Genomic DNA, 19,572 nt, shown 5'->3' with positions numbered 1-19,572 from the left:
CGACACAAGGACTCAACTTCGAAGACGTCTTTCATTGATCTTTCGAACAGGCACTTGAAGGGACAGCGCCACAGTTGCCCCAGTCCTCCATTTTTGCACAGCTCTTGGGCTTCGACGGGGACTAGTGGGTAAATGAGTTTAAGTGAGTTTTGCCCACGCTTCTGTCCCCCTTGCTGTCTTGCTTCCCAACTCCCTTCGTGGGCATGATGGTGTGATGTGGTGGGTGGAGAGATGAGAACAGTAGCCTTCCGACAGCCTTCTCCTCCTCCTCCCTCACCCAGATAAGATCTCGACTGCTTCCACTCCAGAGACTCAGCTGGAGGACTCGTCACCTCAGAACCGTCCTCCTCACTCTCTGCTGGGTCATTTACCTCACCTGGACGACGTAAACACTTGTCACAGGTCCCAGGCTCTCTGTGGGAGTGGGGTCTTTAAACTCATGCAAACACACACACACACACACACACACACACACACACACACACACACACACACACACACAGGAATATACACATCTACACACATACACATCTACACACACAGACAAACCTGGCTAAGGCTAGGGTGTGTGTGTGTCTTTCTGTATACAAATAAGAGGAAAGCCATGTTACATACATGCATACATTGTCAATAATCACATAAACAAACTCACCCAACAAAACACAAATAGTCTTACATACACAAATACCTATATGTAGACCCCTCCCCTCCAAACACATACAAACACACGAACGCGACATCTTACGAATAACACTTTACTGGCATTATCTCTCAGACTGCCGGCAAGTGTTGGTTCATCTTGCCTCACTAACCTCACGCACAGGTGGCCTACATGTGACCAGGGACGCTAACCATACCACACCGGGTGACAACCTCTGCCCTCGACACGGGGTCGAGTTTAGGTCATCCCTATCACCAGGGGGACATGCACACTGCACTCGGCCGCCTACCTGGGCTCACAGTGTCCTCATCAAGTGACTGGAGTACCCTCCCGAAATCGCATGGTTGCATACGATATGGATAAAAGATAAGGGAATCCGGTAGCGTTTCTTTCTTCTGAAAGATCTCATTTGAGAGGGACTATGATACAGTGATGCAAGCGCTATTTTCTTTTTTTTTTCTAGGAAAACAAAAGTGAGGTTCGAGAGGAGGAAAATGTAACACCGGAGGAAAAGTTTTCTCCTTTAGAAATTTCTCCGAACTTTGTGGGATGAATGACCGAGGAGGAGGAGGAGGAGGAGGAGGAGGAGAGGAGGAGACGGAGGTGGAGGTGGAGGAGGAGGAGGAAGGGTCAGTTACTTTTTTTCTTCTTTTTATGGTGACCCAGTAATGGCCTCCTCGGGTGAAAAGAAGACGAGTGAAGAAACTCATCAGGGTCCCAGAGATGTGTTCAGACCTGACCCTTTCAAGGTAGAGTGGTTATAGGAAGAGAATGGACGAGATAAAGAAGAAAATCCCACAAGTTACTTGCGTGAGGCAAGAAAAGAGAATACAATTGCAATCTACTGGGAATACCTACATCTCTGAAAAAAGAATAAAATCTTGCTTCGTTGAAAAACTTCGTCTTTTTAGCATAAATGCCAGATTCTAATCACAAGAACCTTCGGCACTTCCCAGTGCAGCACTCACGCCCCCAAACCCTCTCAACACACAACCTTCCCAATATCCACGTTCCTTACCTTTCCAGTGCCAATAATCATAACTTTTCCAGTACCTACGCCCACAACCTTTCAGTATCCACGCCCCCAGCCTTCCTAGTGCCCCCATGGAACCCAGCCTTCCCAGTGCCCCACAGCCCCCAGCCTTCCCAGTGCCCCACAGCCCCCACCCTTCCCAGAGCCCCACGGTCCACAGTTTCCGAACAACTAAGCCTTCAATCTCCCCCAGAGTTCTACAGCCTACCGAGCAAACACACCTACAACCATTCCATCTCCAGCAGCCCTTCCAGCGTCCACTTCTACAGCTTTCACGACGCCCACGCCCCTGAATTACAGGCAAGAATGGGGAGGGGGGCAACAAAGGGAGAGGATCTTCCTTTTAACATCTTGCGCTTACAAGGGCGCGATCACGTTCAGATCTCCTCCTCACGGGACGTTTATGGCCTGTTAATTGAGGCTCTGATGTTATCATTCATCGTAAACCAGCACTCAGGTTAAGGATCACTCACTTAAAGAGCTGATATCCAATTCCTTCTCGTGTAGAATTCAGTGAAATTTGTACCTTACGTTAGGAGGATCTGCTACTACCACTCTGGCTGTGTTAATAGCTTCCTTGGTTATATGGCTTATAGCTAGCCGGTTCCCCGTGGCTTGCATGATTGGTTCATATCAGTTCTCGTCTCCTAGGTAGTGCCTGGTCTGGGGCTGGCTTAGGAGTCTTACCTACGGTATGGTAAGCGCACTTCGTTACGAGTTATAGGGACGAGACTGAGTTATGAACGCCACAATGGGCTAAGCTGGAACTAGATCGGAGCAAAGAGTTATAGCTGGTTAAGTACACCGGGTTATGACTATCTTGAACCAAAGGAATTTTATCCGCCTTAATGCATCGATTTATGGTTCACTTGGGGCAATGGCCTTTAGCTGGCTAACAGCAACGGATCATTTCTTGCTTGGGGCACCAGACAACGCCTGTTTGGGGGCATAAGATTATGGCTGGCTTTGGCATACCAGGTAATGGCTGGCTTTAGAGCAACAGGTGATTACTGTTTTTTTTTGGGGGGAGGTACCAGGTAATGGCGGGCTTTGGGGCACCAGGCAATTACGGGTTCTGGGGTGTGCAAAGTAATGGCTGGCTTTGGAACACCAGGTAATTATTGGTTCTGGGGATACCAGGTAATGGCTGGCTTTGGACAGACTGGGTTGCGGTTGGCTTCGGGCACTGGCTTACAAAACAAGGTAAAGAACTAGAGGAGAGGCGACTGACTTACGTCTTATAGGCTTGGCTCTGAGCCTTCACTGCCCCCAACCCCCCACACCTCCAACCCCCCAAGAACAAACATCTCGAATCTTCCTGGGCAGCGGACGAACCCAGAACTCTGCGACCCTGCCGTCCACACCTCTCCTCTCACCCAACAGCCAGACAGCCAAGGCATCACACATCGAAGTGTCGGGGAATGTCTGACGACACCCTTGAATACCCGAATACCATGTGAATCAGAGATGATTATTAAGGATCCACGAAAACGTCGACATTCGTCGTCGTCCCCTCCTCCCTCCTCCTCCTCCTCCTTACCCCCAACGGTGAAGGTGACAGAGCGAGCGAAAGTCAGCGGGACGGGACAATTTCTCCACTTAGGGTTCGACCGTCGACACCCCCTCCCCCCTCTGTCCCTCCCCCACCCTAACTCCCCCCCTCTTACTCCCAGGTGCTATCATGGCCATCGCCCGACGGTGGCACAGGCTTGGGTTTCCTCTCCACAAAGCCTTGCTCTCTGCTCAGAGAGTAAAGCAGACTCGGAACTTCTATTCGTATCGAATGACGACAATCTCTGAGCGCGCCCCCGTGGTGCTTCGTAAGGTTATCTGCTGGAATTGGATTCGGGCGGAAATCATCGCCATGTGACTCTGTCAGAGGCACAGGGAGGTTGGGTCGTCGGAACGCGGTGTGGCCTGAGTGATGTAAATATGTGGTGGATATAGCCTCACCTTGAACGGATAAAGAAATGAATGGAGCTATGAATGGATGAATGAATTACTAGTTACCTGACCTACTATGCACATAAATCATCAAGCGTGAGCAAAGGTGCACTCATTCGTACGCAAATATCTTCTCAAAAGCGGACTTTTAAGCGTGTGGAAGGATCTGGCGTACGGGAGCTATTGTGCATATGAATAACAGAGTAAGCTCATGAATTGGTTTACGATCACCGTGTCCAAGAAACTACAACTCGTCCGCGGAATACTTAAAGAGGCCAGAAGAGCAGAGCAGCCTTGCTCTGCTCTTTGTTCGCAGTGTATGATATACACACACACACACACACACACACACACACACACACACACGCTGGGGAAGACGAACACCAGCAGCAGTAGCTACTGCTTGTGCGTCCTATAGCAATACATTCGTACAGAAGTTTGGATTTAGGGGGTGGGATAATATAAGAAAAGGATGTATGTCATATCAGAGGGAAAGAAATAAATCAGGTTGCCAAAAAGACGCGTCCGAGAGTAGATCCACTCATCAGCCAAGCAAAGTAGTCTAAGCCAGACTTAACAGAAGCTGCATCCTTGATGAAGCCAAGCATCCTTTACAAACAAACCGAGCCAGGTTAATGGAAGGAACACATCAAGTATGACCAATCATCCTCTATACAATGTAGACCATGCAATCCTTGACTAGTTCATCCTAAGCAAGAAAAAACATTGTTCAGAATAAAGGATTTACTCTTCTCTTTTTTGTAGATACTCGAGATGCAAGAAAATGAAGAAGTCAAACTTATTCAAATGAAGAAGGCCCGACCAAAACTAATGATAAATCTTTTTACGAATACTAACTTACACATATACTTCTCGAAAAGAAGGATTGACTAATCGACTTAACCCACCCTAAATCCCCTCTCTTAAGCATAGATTTTTGTGGCTCTAGATCGAAGGAATATATATACATCCGCGGGAGGCGATACCGGTAGAGATTTCAACGCCACATCAGGTAGTAATCCCGGACGACCAGGGCCTTGAAGGGGTGCAGAGGAGGGCCAGGCCAGGCGTGACTAGACTCGCCAACCTGCGCAGGGAAGAGGTAGGTACGAGAAGGAAGAGGAGGAGGAGGAGGAGGAGGAGGAGGAACGGAGACGATGAAAAGTGGAGGGGGGAGTATTGGAATGGAAGGGGAAATGGACGACGAGCGAGATAACAGTTATGGACAAGGAAGAAAATGAGCAAAAATGACACAGAAGATGGAAGAGGAGGGTGAAGAAAAGATGTACAGAGTACGATGGCAGGGTAGGAAAAAAAAAAAAAAAAAAATATATATATATATATATATATATATATATATATATATATATATATATATATATATATACGTAACGGTAAATAACAAAAGCGAAGTGTAAGAGATAAGTGAAAGGAGACTGGAGAAGGGCGCTGAGAGAGTAAAAGGCGAGTGGAGAGGAAGAGCTGCTGCGGAGATAAAGTGTAGTGATAAGCGATCAGAAGATAAGGAGATACGGGGAGGAGAGTGAGAACCCTTCTCCCTCGCCAAACATTAAGACACACACACACACACACACACACACACACACATTTTTCTCTTTCTCCTTATGTGCACTTTCCACTTTTTATTTCCCTCCTCCCACATCTCTCCTCTTTTTCGAACACAACAATCCCTGTTCCTCTTCACTCCCATATTTGCTCCTCCCCTTTTTCCTCTCTCCATCTTCTCTTCGCCACTTTTTCTTGCTGTATATCTTCCCCTCGGCACCACTAACTTCATGCGTCTCTTCCATCCCGTCCCTTCCCTCTCCTGTCCTATTCTGCAGTTCTACCCACCTCTTGTGATGGATGCACCCAGCTCCCCAGTGGTCCTTCTCCCCGTACCTTAAGATGGGTACATCTCCTACTTCGCCCCATATCCCATAATGAGAACATCTTATTTTTTCTCCCTATACCTTATCATGTGTACATCTTGCTCCCTAATGATCCTTTTCCCTATACCTTATAATGTGTACATCTTGCTCTCCAATGGTCCTTCTCCCGATACATTATCATGTGTACATCTTGCTCCCCAATGGTCCTTCTCCCTATACCTTATAATCAGTACATCTTGCTCCCCAAAGGTCCTTCTCCCTATACCTTATCATGTGTACATCTTGCTCTCCAATGGTCCTTCTCCCTATACCTTATCATGTGTACATCTTGCTCTCCAATGGTCCTTCTCCCTATACCTTATCATGTGTACATCTTGCTCTCCAATGGTCCTTCTCCCTATACCTTATCATGTGTACATCTTGCTCTCCAATGGTCCTTCTCCCTATACCTTATCATGTGCACATCTTGCTCCCCAATGGTCCTTCTCCCTATACCTCATCATGTGTACAACTTGCTCCCTAATGATTCTTTTCCCTATACCTTAAAATGAGTTCATTTAACCCCCGAGTGATCCTATCCCCATACGTTATGACAGGTAATTTTTTCTTTCGCGTCCTACACTATGATGGGTATGATGGGTACATGCTACAGAAAGCAAGAGAAGGTAAACCATGTGAGTCCTTTGATTCCCCAACTATTTATTCACTCAATGAGGCACACACAAACACACACACACACACACACACACACACACACACACACACTTATTTCTAAACCAGTTTGATGACGTCAATTGTGAACAGTCCTTCAAAAGATGCAAAGATAGAGCAACCACAGGCCATAACTCGAAGTTAAGCAAGAAACTTGTTAGAAAAGATGTAAATAAGTGTTTTCATTGTATAAGAATAGTGGATGAGCGGAATAAACTGAGTGATAAAACTGTGACTGTGGACAGCATTCAGAAGTTTCAAAAGTTGTATGTTAGTGGAGAAATTTCAAGAGATGGAGGCCGCCACGATTGTAGAACTCCCTCCCAATATCATCCTAATTCGTAATTACAAATTGATATAACACACAAGAGATTAGGGCACACGAGTGTAGAGCTCTCTTCCCGTATCGGTATCATACAAATAATTACACACACACACACACACACACACACACACACACACACACACACACACGAGAAACACCATGGAAGGAAGCAGGGGGGGGGGGGGGGAAGACTCCTTCAAAGGACAGAAGATTATCTCAGTGGGAGGGAACAAAGGACACACGTCAGAGAAACCTTCTTAAAATGGGTTGAGATCGCCAGCGCAGTGCCGCAGAGATCTGTTCTGGGACCATTCGTCTTCTTGATTTACGTAAAGGACCTGTCAGAAGGTATGGACTCCTGTCCGAATATGTTTGCCGATGAAGCAAAGGTCACGAGGGAAGTGAAAAGCGTGGTGGATTGCGTCAACTCACAAGGGGACCTTGACAAGGCTCCAAAGTAGGGTCTGGTGCATGGATGATGACGTTCAAACCCGAGTAAATGTGTGAAGTAGTGAGGATGATTCACAGCGAAGGACGGCCTCGATATGATTATCATCCAGCGGGTAATAAGATGCAAGAATCTGTGTGTGCGAGAGACAGAGAGTCGCCATAGTCCCACATTAGGAGAATAGTTAAGGAGACAAAGCTTCTGTTGACAGATATTAGAAGTGAATTCACGTTCATGGAGAGAGAAGTATTCTCCAAGCTGGTTAAACCGTACAGATGACCAAACCTACAATATACTCCTCTAAGTTGGTCGCCGCACGAAAAAGAGAATAGAGATAATAGAGGTGGTCCAAAAGAGAGCAACAAGAAACGTTACTGGAATTAAAGATCAGAGAGGAAACTTGACTCTCAAGTTGTAGCGGATGATACAGTCGTGGAACCTCGACAGAAATAAACAATTTCCCTGAGAACATGAATCTACAACTGGTAGTTCATAGCCATGATGAAAATCAATGTGATGGAACCGTCCGTGATGTCCACATCGAAGGAGGTGGATTCTGGGGAACTTTCGTTGCAAATGAAGAGGGATGCAAGGAGTCAGAATAAGGGGACAAATGAAGAGGGAAGCCATGGAAAGAAACATACAGAGTCCAGCACAAGATTTTAGCAAGCAACTGAAGCTTTGGTGGTGTACTGTGAAGGAGATACAGTCAGCATAAATCCAGCCAGCATTTGAAAGGAATCAGACAGCAAAGGATGAGTATGACATGACAAGAAAATAGAACCAAGACAATCTACGAAATTTTCTTTAACTCATAACGATGAAAATGTCATTAAAGTGCAAAGAATTAGTCTTAAACTGTGGAGAATGAGGTGAAGACGAGCGAGGAGCTGAGTGACATGATCAAAAGCGTTTTCACGATGGAAGACGCTAGAGCCACAACACTAATGAGATGGAGTGAGGGAGAGGGGGGAAAGGTGTTGAAAACATGATGAAACTGTTATGTGTTGAGGACGCGTGCAAAATGTGCTTCCAAGACCGCTCGAGATGTTGGTCAGTACCATGCTGGAGGTGGGTGTTGTGCCGAGGGATGCGAAGGGGGCGTATATCATTCCCCATCTTTAAGAAAGGAAACCGAGATTTTTCTCTGAACAGAAGTCCAATCTCCTGAACGAGTGTGGTCTTTACAACAATAAAAAAAAAGTTAATCGAAAAACATCTGAATGACCACACAAGGCTAAAAGTAGACTTGGGGCAAGAAACTCCTAACCTCGTCATGGATCATCAGGTCTACTGTAATCTGTAATTCCTATGGGCTCCCAAAGAACAGCCCCCCAGCCTTTGGAATACAGATTACTTGGTGTCCATTATGTGAGGTTATCAGAACAGGGAGGAGAGCATGGTTACAACTAACGACTTTCAGTTATTACTTGTTGAAAATGAAGTGTTTTGACAATCAATTGAAAGAAGGAAACACGTGAGATTCACAAAGAGACTTGGGGGAGAAAAGCACACTTCTGTATTGCTGAATCCAACATGGCTACTGTGCTTCCCCACACAGAGGCGCTACACTAGTCCGAATCAAGAGAAGAATTATGTTTAGTGCGAGTATAATGAACGAATATCGCACTGAGAAGGAGGGAAAGGTGACTTTAAGTGTGGAGTATGAAATCGTCGGCGGAAGAGTAGGTGAGGTTGGAGGCTGAAGAAAAAAAAATCACGTATGGAGAGAAGAGAGAGGAAGGACATTGGGACAGAACCCTATGGGATACACATAGAGTGAAGGGGAGAAGTCTCACCAGCAACGAAGACCATGATGGAAGAACGTCTAAAATGGAAACTTTGCATTAGAGAAGAAAGAGGAGCAGAAAAGCCAAATGAAGAGAAAGTAGGAAACCAACACTTATGCTATATCCTGTTAATTGTTTTGTTGATCTCGAGGGCCACGAGAAAATATTCACAAAAAAATATGTTCACACATCCAAAATGCTTTTAAAGAACATTGGAAAATCAATACAGATCACTCATGGTTTGAAGTGTATTGTTCTGGTAAGCAAGACGGTCATTACGTTTTGCTTAAACTTAATGTGGTTAAGTAATCAACATATCAGACTGCTTTACACAGCAAAGGTCAGTGTTTTGGAACCCACCACTGTAACAACACCTGACGGTTTTCTATATTTTCGTTGAAGACACAAAAACACCCCATGACAACAGTAATCCGCACCCTATCTAATCGGTGATTATAGAATCCTCCAACGATATAGAGCGTTAGATAAACATAACAGAAAACCCAGTGGTATTCAACGAAGTTATCTGAAGGAGGACAGATAATGCTCGAAGATACAGAGCAGTGCAGTTTCGTATTGCAGAAACAATGTCAAAATGATATATATAAACGATGGCTATACAAAAATCTTTATCATCTGTTCAATTTGGCGAATATGAAATGACCTGCACATCTTCACAAAAGCTTATAGTAATAAGGGTTCATACGGTAAAAGAAAGACTCAAGGCAAATCCGCGGTATTCTAATGGCCACCACAAGTGACTGCCTAATCGTCTTCGTAAGTTCGGGCAAACCAAGGTGTGGTAACGAGTTTTGTGGTCGAGCCGGGGCGAACAGTTTGCAGGAGCCACAAACTTACCTCCAGAAACCTCTATAGCCCATTTGATTTACAGCGACCACACAATGCCTGTGTACCATAAGGGTATACTGCCAGGCTGGTAGCTAACTATCAATGTACGTAAAATGACCAATGGCTGCTTAAAGCAGCACAACTGAATACTAAAACTGGTGCCAACACACACACACACACACACACACACACACACACACACACACAGACACACACAGACACAGACACACACACACACACACACACACATATATATACATTTGTGCGACTGTTATTATAACTGATGCTCTCACTTTACCTCACAGGTGACTCACATTTGATATTCATCTCCCTAAGTGTGGTCGACTGTCTCGAGAGAGGCCCCTAGATATGGGAGGTCCGGGGCACATGACCCACCCCACACACCCCCCCGGTGCCCGTAAGTTAATCCTCCACAGAGGCAACCCACTGCTGTCATTCCACGCTCAACATCTGTTCCACCACATACCAGCAGACACCGACTTACACGGAATTCTATAACTAAATTATATTCAATCAACATATTCGCCATGTCTCGGTATTCAGAGATATTCGCCATTTCACATTATCTATTCATTTACAGACCTGTCCGTAAACAGGTGTACGTAAGAGAGCCCCGTGTCAGTTCATTGCGAACACCTGTCCTGCCATGTCTGGCTGGACGGGTGTTGTTACCTTGCCCGCTGTGTACCGCAACTTTCTCCCCGTTCATCCGACCCCTTTACCAGGACAAAGTGTCACAGCCGGATGTGTAACCTCCAGGAGCGAGGGTCGTCAGCAACAGCACAGGCAAGACCTCCCCAACCAGTATTCCGTCGTGAGGAACGGCAGGTAAAAGCGAGGCGAGGGGGGTGTGCATGTGTACGTGTGTTCCGTGCGAGTGTGTGTGTGTGTGTGTGTATGTGTGTTCTAAGCGACTGCTTGAAGGCGAGTGCTTGTGAACGAAGAAGACAAACAAAGGAGTTCCCTGTGCTTGAGGAGGGGCCGGGCACGTGAGAGGCAGGACCAGTGGTGGGCGCGCCGCACCTGTCCTTGGCCGGCCAGGGAGAGTGGGACCCGCTAGACAGCATGGCTCCTCGGGCGTCTCCACCACAACGCACCTTTCCTCCTGCCCAATGGAGGACGACCGGGGGGGGCGCCGGCCATTTATCTCTCTTTGTGTGGACAGCTCCAGGGATCCCCCCATGTCCCTCCATGTGTATACCACATGTCCCTCACTCCTCACAAGTGTACTTATGAGAGCCTTCCCTCTTTGTGCGGGCATAAAGAAGCCTTCCGTCCATCCTTCCTGTGTAGAGGACCGCTCTTCTTTCCCCGTGCACTCCCTCCACTCCCCTAGCATCTCATGTGGAGGGTACAAGAGTGTAGGGTAAGTGGGCTGGGAATAAATGTATGATATAGTGGCCAGCTGGCAGGAGGAGGGCGGGTGGGGAGGGAAGGAAGGGAGAGAGAGAGAGAGAGAGAGAGAGAGAGAGAGAGAGAGAGAGAGAGAGAGAGAGAGAGAGAGAGAGAGAAGGGGGAGTGGGGGAGGTGAGGCAGGAGGTCACGCGTGACGTCAGCAGGAGTGAGAGACTGCGTGGCACCTGACAGCAGCGTAGTGGCCAGCCCAGCCTTGGTTGGGGAGGCAAACGCTGGATCAAGGTGGGGTGGGGGAGGGGTGACTCTCTCTCCCATCCGGTGCTGGACAAGAGGCTTGTCTGCTGACAACAACTTGGCAAGGCTACTTCCCAAAATCCGAGACGGCACCTCGATGATTTCCAGTGTTTTATGATGACCACCTTCTACTTTGCCCAAGGTGATCCGTCGGGCGAGTCTTCAGCCACCTCCGCGCACGGACCGTTTCCGGATATCACACCTCAGCACGCAGGTGGTGCTCGTCTCTCCCTCCTCCCCACACACACACGTTAAACTCATCTCTCATCCATTCCTCCCTGGCCCTTCATCACGCCTGTAAGACAGCGGTCATCTTAACCAACCCCGTCCTGAAATAATACATTCCCTTCTGTCTCAAAACCCACGTCTATGCCTCTCTTCGTCAGGACGAGATCTTGTTATCCCATCCCTTCATTACCCTACGTCGCGTTCTTTATGAATACCTGCAAAAGTGCTGTTCTTTCGTACTTGTCTCAAGTATACGAGGGAAAATTCCTCTTAGAGATAGCCAGTCCTTTATGATGGTATTCTATACTATTAATATCCCCCCCCCCCCAAAAAAAAAAACACGAGGATATTCACATCCCCTTTACTTCACACCTCAGTGACCCATACTTACATTGAAGCCCTTCACAACGGGATATTACACTGCGTCTACATTCACCCCGAGAGGCAACCTCACATCTCCACGTGGAGAGCGAAGCTCGGTCCTTGGAGACAGTCCAAGCCTCCTCCCTATTGCGACTCTTCTCGCCTCACCTCTAACAGTGCTGCATCATCCGTGTCAACACCTCCAACTTCTGGTCATGCTTACCGGAGCCTACTTCTTACTCTTTACATCCTGCCACTTGCATCACTCACCACAAATTCATTGGACAAGTAACACGAGAAAAAAAAAAAGACGTAAAACATTCTTTTTTTTTTTTTTTTTACTAGTACTTAAGACTTAACACAGCTAATTTAGCATTCCATGTGCTATACACTTTATCATACGATTGCACCATCGGCGACAGCTCTCTCTCTCTCTCTCTCTCTCTCTCTCTCTCTCTCTCTCTCTCTCTCTCTCTCTCTCTCTCCAAGCTACTACTGCATGATCAAAATATCACTGAACTCCCAATCATTCACATTAGCGCACGCTACTTTCTCTCTCTTTCTTTCTCTCTCAGTGCTGCCCTGATCGCTCGTTCGAACTCTCCTACGTCATCAACGATCCTCCGACTTTCGCTCGCAACGAAAATCGGATACAAGCGTATCTGTACTTATATAAAATACTGCTACATGAACTCAGCCGAGTCCATCTGCTCAGTCACACTTCACATGGTAACCGCGTCACGTTGTGACATCCACAATCGGAACATCCACACCTTCCCTCAGCACTTGGTGAAAATTTCTACTGTCTGGTTCCTATCACAATTTTCAAATACTGTGGACTCTCTCTCTCTCTCTCTCTCTCTCTCTCTCTCTCTCTCTCTCTCTCTCTCTCTCTCTACCTTTCCTAGCCAAGCTTTCGAAATTTTCGCCATACCCCCACCGCCTCCGATGATCCTTAATGAGCCACTATGTAGTTTAATCATCTCGCATCGTCTTTCCTAATCAAGCTGCCTGAAGCTTGGCCAGCGATGTTGATCACTAGACCAATGACGCCCGTGTGTGTGTGTGTGTGAGTGTGTGTGTGTGTGTGTGTGTGTGTGAGTGTGTGTGTGTGTGTGTGAGTGTGTGCGTGTGTGGATGACTACGTGCCTGCCTGTGTGTATACCTATATCAACTCTATGATTCTGTATATTAGACGAATTTCTGAACATGAATAATGAAAGCATATCTTTCAAAGTATGCACAAGTTCCACGGATGATAAGTTCATTAATGTCTATATAACAAATACGCGTGTGTGTGTGTGTGTGTGTGTGTGTGTGAGTGTGTGAGTGTGTGTATCTTAAAAGTAATTTTGTTTCCCTTAGACACAGTATCAAAATGTTTATGAATGAGTGTTGGGTGTACCAGCGCGAGTGGCGTAGGACCCAGGGACGCCTAAACTGTATACCACAAGGAGAGACTCGGAACATTCCCGGTACCCCAGCCCAAAAAAAAAAGCGGTTAGTCTTGAGTGAGCGGTTGGGGGGTAGAGCCGTCACCAGCAGGATCAAGAAGTCCTTCAGTGCCGGCTGGGCATCCACTTAAGATACCACCTGTGGTCATATTCTAGAAAATAAACATTGAAAAAAACTCTCGAGCGATACACTCGAGGCGCAAAAGGAATGTAAGAGAAAAAACGAGAGAGAGAAAGAAAAAAGGCGCGACCTCACGTCTGATGAATACTGAGTACGTAGGTTAATTACTGAGGACGTGGATGGCTAATTGGTCATTCCTGAGTTATACAGCTGATGGTGATGTTCCGTCTAGGTGTAAGAAGAAGAGAGTTGGGTACACTGCCGGGGGCAAGGCTATATAAATCCTCGCCTGTTGGCAATAACGTGGAGGTGGTGGTGTTCCTCCTCCCACCCAGCTGCCCGGGGTCGGGAGTGGTGTACACTAGTGGCGGAGGAGGTGGGGTTAAGGGGTGTTCCTAGACCCAGGTGGGTGGCGGGGATGATGACGCTGTGGGTCGTGTCGTTGTCATGGATGGCAGGCAACAGGTGAGCGAGGGGCCCCACGTAGTACACCTGGTTGAGCAACCCGCTGGCCACACACCACATTTCCCAACATATCATACCTGGCCTGGCCCAGGATCTTCGGTCAAAACATCACACCTGAACTACACTGATAAGTATCAAAGCTGAGTATGCACCACAACTAGCCACACACCACACGATATCAAATCCCCCACTTGCCTATTAGCCATACCCACAAATGCACCACACCTCTCCTAACCGTACACAATACCATGCCACTCTCTACGCTTGGCAACACATCACACTTGACCAAGCCTCACACCTGGCCAAGCACCACCACACCTGTCCACGTTCCATACTTGGCCACATACCATACCTATCCACGTTCACCTCCTGGCACGCTCTACACTTGGCCACGCTCCATACACGGCTATGCAACACACCTGGCCATGCTCTACATCTGGTCACCCACTGCATCTGACCCCATAACGTCCGAACAAAATCTCTCTGGCTCTTCGCACATGCCTATCTATCCCAGCAAAGATTCAAGGTAATCTTTCAAAGCTGGGTCTCACGGAGGAAACTTTCGCTCGTCCGATGAAGATGGACGATCAAACTGTGTGTTTAAGTAACAAACTTCTACTATCACACTATTTCACCTTTTGCATGCTGCCCACATGGGTCTGGAATTTTTCAGGAACCTTGCCACTTCCATGGCCAGATGTTTGCAGATGGTGCTCCAGGCCAAAAATGATATGATAAGGTTAATAAACTGTGATATCGCCTTTGAAAATATGTTGGGGTGGACAAGATTTTTTTGTTCACCTTCCTACCCAATGGAAACCCAACTATGGAGCTCCCGCAGCGGGACTAAGAGGTAAATGTTTTGTTTTCATAATTGGCATGACAGGTCCTGTGATATGCTAAATCTCTGTTTGTATCGTAGGATAGTGGTGTGTGTGTGTGTGTGTGTGTGTGTGTGTGTGTGTGTGTGTGTGTGTGTTTCTGTGTCCGCTTGTGTGTGTGTCTGTTACCGGCCTCTACCTGCATGAGGTTCCACCGCGAGTGAAAAGACACCATAAGTGAGGTTGTAGCATCGGAGAAATATCTAGTCAAAGAACTACTCACTTTCAAGGAGCCCATCCTTTCCCTGCTACTCGTTGTAACGGTATACATACATACATACATAAACACATACATACATTAATAAAGTACTAAATGGGTAAATTGGTTTCTCAGTAAACAAAAGATAACCGCAAAACACCATCTGAAAGCCCAACACACATTACATAACAGAACTCTATAAATCTAATATTCCACAGACATCAAGATAAAGGTAAAAGTCAAGAAGGACTTAACTGATATGGTACCAACGGATTCCTTACAATGTGCATTGTGGATATAGCTCCATTTTCAAGTTTTCGTAAAGTTGGCAAGGTTTTGAAGTGGAGGGAATTTGTAAGGTAAAAACACTCTATATAAACAGGTGTGGCGTAAGTAATGTTATCGTAACACTTGCGCTCATATCTAGCATACAGTCGAAGACCCAGGAGGGACGTCCACAGCGTCCCGACGTTATTTTCTGATGTCCCGCGCTACGTGCGAGGACATAAGAAAAGTGAGTCTTATGAAGGGCTGACAAAATACACTCTCCTGTCGCTTGTTCGGATTCTATGGTGCTTCATTCGGTTCGTAAGTCGAAATACAAATCGAATAAAGCTGTAATACAAGAAAACTTTACGGTAGAGTCTAAAAATGCCTATTTTCCTTGACATTTTATGCATTCCAGTGAATGCCGCCATACTTCGTAAGGTTTAGATCCGACTGAATGACAGTTTTCGAAATATGTCGGACCAGTTCAGATGTCTACATAACTTTTGGGCTCGAATTAATGTGAATGCGATCTGTCCGACTGGGTCAGATTCCAATATCTCTATAGACATCTGAACTCACAGTTTTCCGTTTTTACTTAGGAATCACGTCGTTTTATAAATACAGAACATGATCAGACAACGATTAAATTTCATTAATCACAGAATCCATTCGACACGAACTGTCGAAATAGGCAGGTCATCTTTAAAAAGTTCTCATAGTTAATGGCATTTCACACTCTAACCCCACATTCTCCCCATCCCACGTTTAGATAATGATGAAATCTAACTAACAGAAGCCACAAGACATGAAACGTTAAAACAGGCAGGCTTTCCTTTATATATTTATACTTGTAGTTTACATAGTTTACATAGTTTACATCGCTTTAACCCTAATAATCATGATATATCTAATATCGAAATCTAGGTATGAAGAGCGAAAAAGGAAAATCCCACATTCTGAATCACTGTTTACAGTGGCAGCAACGGTTCCATGAGATCACAATCCCAGATAACGCCCGTACGTTTGTAAAATATTACCCACTAACGATTCATTTAATATCAAAAGATCAGTTTTCAGAGTGAAAACACAAAATCCATCACTTTCAAATCACTCTTTACAATGGCAACAACGATTTCATACCAGTAAAACACAGGTCATAGGCCTAGAAAACTCTTGCCCTGATGCATGAATTTTACCCAAGAAAATAGTGAATAAAAAATATAGTCACCCTAAACAAAATTCCAGTTAATGAATATTTGTACTTACGGAAGTATGGCTGGGTGGAGCAGACGAGTGTTCGCGGTGCCTGTGGTGGATGGTGATTGTTGATAAACATAAAAATCTGTCATTTCATGAATTCTATCTTGTCTGATATTCCATCCATAGTTTTTCTTTTATTTTTCCAAGTTTCCTGTTCAAAGTATTTCGGCTAAGCCCCCTGACACACTCGATCACCGTCCTTTCAATAGTTTCTGTCCACTTCTACATGTACGAGTGGTTCACTTAATCGAAACTGCTGGGCTGGAGCTGTCCTTCCTAGACTTTTTTCTAAACGAAAAATACACAAAATATCTTGGGTACAACATCAACATACAATTTCTTTACAGCACTTTCACTAGATTGTGAGCTTTCTTTTCACCTATAAATCCACACATTGTTCTTTCGTTCAACCTTTGCTTTAGTGTTTTTCTTGGAGCTGGCAGCGAACCCACTTGCAGCCATTTAAACCACCAACAACAACAAACGCTAGAGTTTCTAAAGTTGCCGAACCAAAGAGGATACGTAGAATAAAGTAACTAAACTTAATCTATGTACAAGAAATCATAATGCATATAAATGCAAAGAAATTTTGTTATTTTGAATTCTATCAGTGTTGTATTACATCACAGTAAGAATTAATGATATAATGGCGGTAGTTCAGTCGCCTGCGTTTAGAACAAGGTAGTCTGAAACTGTTCTAGCTGGCTGTCGACCTCTATTTACTCAGTACACATTATAGATATACAGAAAACTAAACCAAAGTGAACTACATCAGTCTAAGCCGTTAATCACTTTCAACATTCTATAAAATTTGTCAGAGAAATGTTACGTTGCATTCTGTAATTTTTAGGAATTTCCCACCTAAAAATTTAATGATGCGCCCAATAATAATGATGATAATAATAATGATAATAATAATAATAACAATAACGATAATTTCTCAAACGATACGTACGGATCTAACGTAAACTTGGAGGAGAATTAAGACCATTTACGCACATGAGAATTATAAGAAAGATTTACTAGAAAACCAACATCAGATGTCAATTATCATATGATAGTCAAACGAAACAGTGAATAAAGCCATTAAGCTCCCTCTTCAGTACCCTTGGAAGGCCATTCAACAAAGTTCCCAGATCTTAGCAATAAAGGCCAGTGACCTCCCTTTTCACACCTCAGTGAAAATCTCTTGTAATTGTCGCCTCTCCACTTTACATTTGATTTGATTTGCCTTTTTCTACAATGGAGGCTCCCGTCACGAACTGAAGTCCACATCAAGGCCGGACCTTAAATAACGTATAGAGAGGTTATTGAAAGGGAAGAATCCCTTTTGCGCAACGATGTGATCCACGAGCGTCACTGCTCCATCCTGTGCTTCATCTGGGCAGTACTGTTACATCTATTTGAAATCCCTTCCCTCCAGGAACTACCCTATGGGGGCAAAAAGTTTCCATAACTGGTAAACTCTAGAGAGTCGCTTCTTAGCCTTTAGTGTCTCACCCTCAACAGGCCACTGGCAGAGTGCAATTCTAACGCAGTGTTTGCTGTGGCTCCCACTTAATGTTCCCACTGATTACTACTGATGAATCTTGCTTCTTGTAATGTACTTTTAAAACCAGAAAAAAAAAATCAGTCATTGTTTTTACTAGTAATTAGGTAAAAAGAAATTCCAGATATAATACAGTTTTATTATTATAACATGATTAGATAATCCTAGAGCAAGACGTGAGATCACAGATGAAGTTTTATATATATATATATATATATATATATATATATATATATATATATATATATATATATATATATATATATATATATATATTATATATTGCCTTTACAAATGTTTTTAGAAATATCATGACACCAACACAAAACTCAACACTTTTCAGAAAGGTTGTGCCTGTTGTCTTAGCATCTGATATACACATACACTTTGAATTTCGTCTTCACAAGACGTACGGTAAATACATTATACATTTATGTATTATAGTATAATTTTTTTCTTTTCATAAGGCTTATAATTTGATGACCAAATTATTTAATCTTACAAATCTATTAATGGATTATTTTTGTTTCCAATTTCCTCTTGTGATGAACTAAATTGTTCATACCAGGTAATGGCAACGGTGGATGAGATATCGGGTGTGTACAGTTGTCCGATATCTGCAAAGGTCAGATATCACGTGAAAAAGCTGTCGGGAAATGCAGCTGTCAGGAAGATCACTGGTCAGGTTAATTCACTGTCGGTTAGAACAGCTGTGTGAGAGAAATGATAAAACAAGCAGTTGTAAAGAGCTGTCAGATATTAAAATGTCTTTGAGGTTAGCAGTCGGGTATGAATACCGAGTAAACTAAACCTGTTGCAGAGATCAGCACTCGGGAAGGTGAGGAACAGCTGTCCGATGCATCAGCTACTGAGTGTTGTAACAGTCTGAGAATCATCTTGAACACCTGAAGGAGCTTTTATGTTTACGATCATTCAACAGGTGGTTATTTACCTGAAAGGTGATGGCCTCAATGAGCCTGGCAGTCGATGGACTTACAACCCAAGAGAACGAACCGAGCAGTGGTGGCAGCAGGAGGTGAGGAGAAGTACTCCAGAGGGAGGAGCACCTTTTTATCGGCGAACATCCTCTCCGTTTAGCCTCGCTGTCCAACACAGAAAAGCTCCAGAGGAACGTCTTCTAAGCACCTAACTCTCACCATTTTCTAAGACATTCCATCATACACTACAGAAACTTAAAAATGTTCACTTATGGAGAAACTTAAAAATTTTCACTTGTGGAGATTCCTCTCCCAAACAGTTTTTAAGTCTTCGAGGCAATATTTTTCTTTAGAAGACATGAATGAGATCAAGCTAGGGACATTAAATTGTTAACCTGAGCATCGAAGAGATTTCTTTTAAGTGTTTTAAGGTAAGTACTCGCCTCCCCTGTATCATTCGTCATTATAAGTTAATGATTCTGAAACAACGGAACCTCTAGAATGTAGAGTCAAGAACTTC

The 19,572-nt window shown here is 44.7% G+C and overlaps 1 protein-coding gene across 1 annotated transcript in view; it reads right to left on the bottom strand.

Annotated features, from left to right (window-relative positions):
• LOC139754143 (alanine--glyoxylate aminotransferase-like) overlaps positions 1–16,691 on the bottom strand; it is a 189,697-nt gene extending 173,006 nt beyond the window's left edge. Inside the window, exon 1 of the mRNA XM_071671279.1 lies at positions 16,572–16,691. The gene's annotated coding sequence lies outside the window, so the exon portion shown is untranslated. The remainder of the gene's footprint in view (positions 1–16,571) is intronic.
• Between the last annotated feature and the right edge of the window lie 2,881 nt (positions 16,692–19,572).

Source organism: Panulirus ornatus, chromosome 16, assembly GCF_036320965.1.
Source record: "Panulirus ornatus isolate Po-2019 chromosome 16, ASM3632096v1, whole genome shotgun sequence".
In the NCBI taxonomy this organism is placed as follows: domain Eukaryota; kingdom Metazoa; phylum Arthropoda; class Malacostraca; order Decapoda; family Palinuridae; genus Panulirus; species Panulirus ornatus.
This window is presented reverse-complemented; position numbering and strand designations above follow the sequence as displayed.